At 39.3% G+C, this 4,778-nt stretch overlaps 1 long non-coding RNA gene across 2 annotated transcripts; it reads right to left on the bottom strand.

Annotated features, from left to right (window-relative positions):
* Positions 1-1,853: 1,853 nt before the first annotated feature.
* Positions 1,854-2,721, bottom strand: LOC139829921 (uncharacterized). 2 transcript variants are annotated; one of them, XR_011744027.1, is made up of 3 exons: positions 2,333-2,721; positions 2,211-2,244; positions 1,854-1,982 (listed from the first exon to the last, which is right to left on the bottom strand). It is a non-coding gene; the product is annotated as an uncharacterized lncRNA (long non-coding RNA). The 2 variants fall into 2 exon arrangements; XR_011744026.1 differs by having other exon boundaries at positions 2,211-2,342.
* Positions 2,722-4,778: the final 2,057 nt, after the last annotated feature.

Genomic DNA, 4,778 nt, shown 5'->3' with positions numbered 1-4,778 from the left:
TCCAACCATCTTTGTCAAGATCCTTTCCTTTCATAAACCATACGCTTGGGTAAGATTGCCTCACCCAAGGTTTTCATAAACATTTACAACAAGGAAAACCTTGAGGGATTCCCAACCTATAGTTTCATGAGTTGAACTAGTATTGCACTACGGCCGAGATGAGAGTCATACCGCCATAGATGAGGTATAAAGGGGTAGTGGAGTGGATCATACTTGCTTAAGGTAAGCATGTATTATGACAACACAAGGAGGAATATACTCTCAGATTTGTGGTGCTAACTACACAACTTAGATAGTGGAGTGTCACTATCCAACATATTCTCCAAGGTGGTACACGGCATACTCCTCTCAAGTTGAGAATACACCAAGATCATGACATTGATACCTCTATACTACAAAGGGGGTGGGTGTGGTGTAAGTTAATATCTTGAGATGGAACATGCTCAAGTTGAGCATACAAGATCACCAAGTGGAATAGCACGGCCATGTTACCATGCATCCCATAACACAAGGACAATAGTGGAGCATCACCACTAGGGAGTACCCCACTTGCAATCACACATAGATGACATAAATAGAGATAATAACACACATAGAATGAAGGTGCTTTGAACATCAACAAATGACATCCAACTAGACACCGGATCAGAGATCAAAAGATGGCTTGCCTTGGCTTATTTGTCCCTGTACTTCTTCAACTCCATCAATATAAGAATCCTATCAATATAAATAAAATCCTTGTCCGAACCACTTCTTCTTCTTCTCCGGAATTGTTCGCATCTATCGTCGGAAAATATAAAAGGAACACAATAAACACATTGCACCAACAAAACAACATTCAACAAACAACAATAACCATGCAGCCAAGGTATAACATACTAAGGACTTATAGATACCAAAAAACAACTTTAAGAGTTTTAATTTAGAAAACCACATTTATTTACCTAGTAGAGGTATGAGTGCGTCACAACTTAGCAACTGCCTCTCTCGGTTATCACCATGGTATAAACCAAATATCCCCTGGTAGATAACATCATGAAGAGGACAAATGCATTAGTTTGGCATCAAACACATACACAATACAATTTCAAACATTTTTGGAAGAGTAGAAATCAGTTTTCCCAATTTAATTTGCTCCCAAAACACTACATCCAAAATAGGAAGCAAACCATATTCCACATCATTTGGAAACTTAAGCAAAACAAAAGAGCTAATGTTAAGTTGCAGAGGTTTTGTTTTGCAAGCATAAAACAAAGGTTGCCCAACTCTACTAAAAAGAGTTTGCCAAGGGTTTTAAATAAACCGAAAAGTTTTGCTTCAACAATGCATGTCACACATAAACATTACTAACAGCAAAAAAATATGTGTGAACAGAGACTAACAATATTTTTCCAAGGTGGCCAGTACAAATACAAGACTAACCCAATTGGAAACACCCAAAAATATCAAACCTACAATTTGAGGAATTTCTTTGAATCTGACTGTACAGAAAACAAGATCTGTAAGCCATAAATCGTAGAAACATTCTAAAAATATGAGGCCACTTGCATTTGAAAGGTAATTAAACAGAGATTCACACGCAATTGGATTTGGGTTCAAAATATTTCTGAAACTCTCACAAATGGATTTACAAGTTCACTGCATGTTTTCACCATTTGCTTTAACTATGGAGTTGCAGAACAGATAAAGGTTTGAAACTTGTTTGAGATGATTAAGAAAACATTCATCAATCCTACAGAAGTGGAATCACTCAATTAGATTCAAAAATGGATTTTTGATGAATTAAAAGCTAACAGCCATGTCTGCAGAACACACAGAATAAGTTTAATTCACCACAAATCGTACACAACTCATAAAAATATGAGGTCAGCTGCATCTGAAAGGTATTGTAAAGGTGGTTCTTACCCAACTGGTTTCATTCAAAAATTCGTTTCCAAGCTCCTGATTTAATTCGACAAAGTCAGATCTGACCAGATCTTGATCTGTGAACCATTTTAATTCCATTAGGTCATTTGAAGTGATCCCAACGCCAAAATGAAGGTACTGGAGAGGGCTTTCACCCAAAATTGAGTTTGCTCAAAAAGGTTTTGTAAAACGGAAGAAATCTAACAAACAATGATTCTGCATGTTTGCAGAACTTTATTTATCATGCAAAATCCGTAACGAATTTGAGAATGAGACCAACGCCAAGTTGTAGATATTTTCAGTACCTATCTGCAGAACTTTGAACCACTCGATTTGGATCTGCACACGAGATTTTGCGGATTTTACAAGATCGTACCAGAATCTGAAACAGCAAGAAACAGAAATTACTGCAAGGTTTTGGACGAACTTTGCTCAAGAACTTCAGATCTGAGGATAGCTCAACCTTCTACATGCTTGGACCAACATACACCTGCATCAAGATCCAATCTTAGCAATGGAGGGAGAAGAAGAGGATATTAAACCATCTAAGGTTGGGGAGAAGATGGAGGGGGAGGCTCTCATGGTGAGGATGAGCTTGAGGGAGGGGGAGAGCTTCATCTTGGTGGCTTGCCATGGCTATGGCCGGCCATGGGAGCAAGGGGAGCACCATTTTCGTGGGGAAGTGGAGGAGGAGAGTGTGAGGGAGTGGAGGAAATAGTAGGGAGTGAAAAGAAATGAGGCAAAGGAGAGGAGTGGAGAGGAGTGGAGAGTGGGAAATGAGAGCAAGTGAGGAGGGAGTGGGCTGCCAAGCCCCTTTATATAGAGGGAGAGGGGGTGGGTTGGCTGCCTCCTCATTGATTGAGTTGGTTGGGAGGCTGCCCATTTATGGATTGGGGTAGGTGGAAGGCATGGCTTGTATAAGAAGGAAAAGGGGAGATAGTGCTGGCCGAATTTTGAATGCAAACACAAATTGGCCGGCTCCATTCTTGCCAAACAAAAATGAACAATGAGAGAGAGATGCACATCATCCATGTGCATGATGTTGAGGAGGTAATGTTGATGGAGGTTGAGACATAGAGATAGAAATGGAGAGTGAGAGTGATATGCATTAAAAGGAAAATTTGTTATCACTTTGTTTGTGGCAAACAAATGATGGAAAGAGATAGATCCAAGGTTTAGAGGGGTAGTGATGGAAGTACAGATACAATACCAATGGTGAATATGGTGGCATAAAATCAATTCAAGAGGTCAAGGTGTTGATGGAAAAGAATGGGGGAGTGAGATAGGTATGAGGAAAAATAAGTTGTTCTAAAAAAGAGGTCAATTGGGAGTGGTTTGAAATACTCCCTGAGTCTAGGGTTCAGTTGAAGGGAGTCCATTTGAAAGTATCAAATGATCATCCATTTGATCAAGAATTGGAGGATGAGGGGATACAATGTGGTAAATCAGTGATGTGCATAAGATGTGCAAGGATTGTCATTTGAAAAAAAAGAATTTATTTGAAAGGGATTTGAAACACCTCAATTGGGAATGAACTCAAGTGGAATGGAATTTGAAAATGTTGAGAGAAACTAGTTGGAACATAGGAGGTCAAAATGTTCTACTTACTTTCTCAAGTGAAGTAGAGTTTTTCTCAAATGTAAAATAAGCAAGAGGAAGACAAGAAATGGTATAGGTACCATAAACAAGCCTTTTGTAACATGGAAAACAAAATAGAAAATAATGTTTTAGAAATCAGTACTTGGTAGAAATGGGATGAAAAACAAAACCCATTTCAGTTTTTTGTTTTCTTTGAAGAAATATCCTGAAAAGATTTTATAAAACTAGAAGTAGTTTTGTGATCAAAACTAGAGAAGGAAAAACAATAGGGTTTTTGAGAAAGAAAACTAATTTAGGGAGGAGTGTTCTCAAGGGTAGATGGTGGCCTCAAAATGTACCCATCATTCCCACTCTTGGTTTTGTGAAGATTAAACTTGAATAAAAACAAGAGGTAAAAGTGAAGGAAGTGATCTTGAGGTAAAACATTGGATAGGGTACAATATCAAGTTGAATATAAGAGTTGCAGAGGTAGAATGGGACATGTAAGACGTTGGAGTTGTAGAGGGTGATGCACAGATGAGATCCATGCATTGAGGTTACCAATAACAGTTGTGGGTGCTTATAGATCAACTGCCAAAGTTGGAATCTTATAAGCCCGCCAAAATAGATTGTTGACTTGGCTTCAGAACTCGGCCAGGAGGAGTGGGTATAAGAGAAGGATGTAGCAAGGGGTAGATGATCCCCAAGTTTTAAATTGAGGAGGATTTGAGCTAGATTAACACAAAGAGGAATATCAAGATGGCACACTCATGTTGCCATCAGGAGAAGGGTTTGATGAAGTAAGAAGGAAAACAATTTTTCCTAAGTCACACATGTGTTTTATTAGGTGAGTTGTTTGTTTTACAACTAGGGGTGTTGTCCCTTGAGGCAGCTCAAGACAAAACTCAACAAGCAGAACAAGGCAATACATCTACCAACAGATCAAATCAATTCACTACAACAAACAGATCAAGGCAATTCATCTAATTAGTCTATAGAAAAAGTTTTTGTTCCCCCTAATTTTTGCACTAAGCACAACTAAACCAGGTTGCAAAAGTTGGGGTGTGACAGGTCGACCACAAAAGGGGAGTATGGCGCCCCAAACAAAGGAAAGCCGGTGATGAGACATCGGCTGACACAACGAGATGTAAGCCTCTTTTGAGCCATACAATCAAAATAGGGGCTAATTCAGCAGCCGCCCCGTATTATCTTTGCCATACGCTTCGCCTGCATTCAGCGTCGATCTAGCGTGTGACGGAAGACTGGAGTATGGGTTTACATCAGCTGGCGAGTTC

This window comes from Lolium perenne, chromosome 4, assembly GCF_019359855.2.
Source record: "Lolium perenne isolate Kyuss_39 chromosome 4, Kyuss_2.0, whole genome shotgun sequence".
NCBI lineage: Eukaryota > Viridiplantae > Streptophyta > Magnoliopsida > Poales > Poaceae > Lolium > Lolium perenne.
This window is presented reverse-complemented; position numbering and strand designations above follow the sequence as displayed.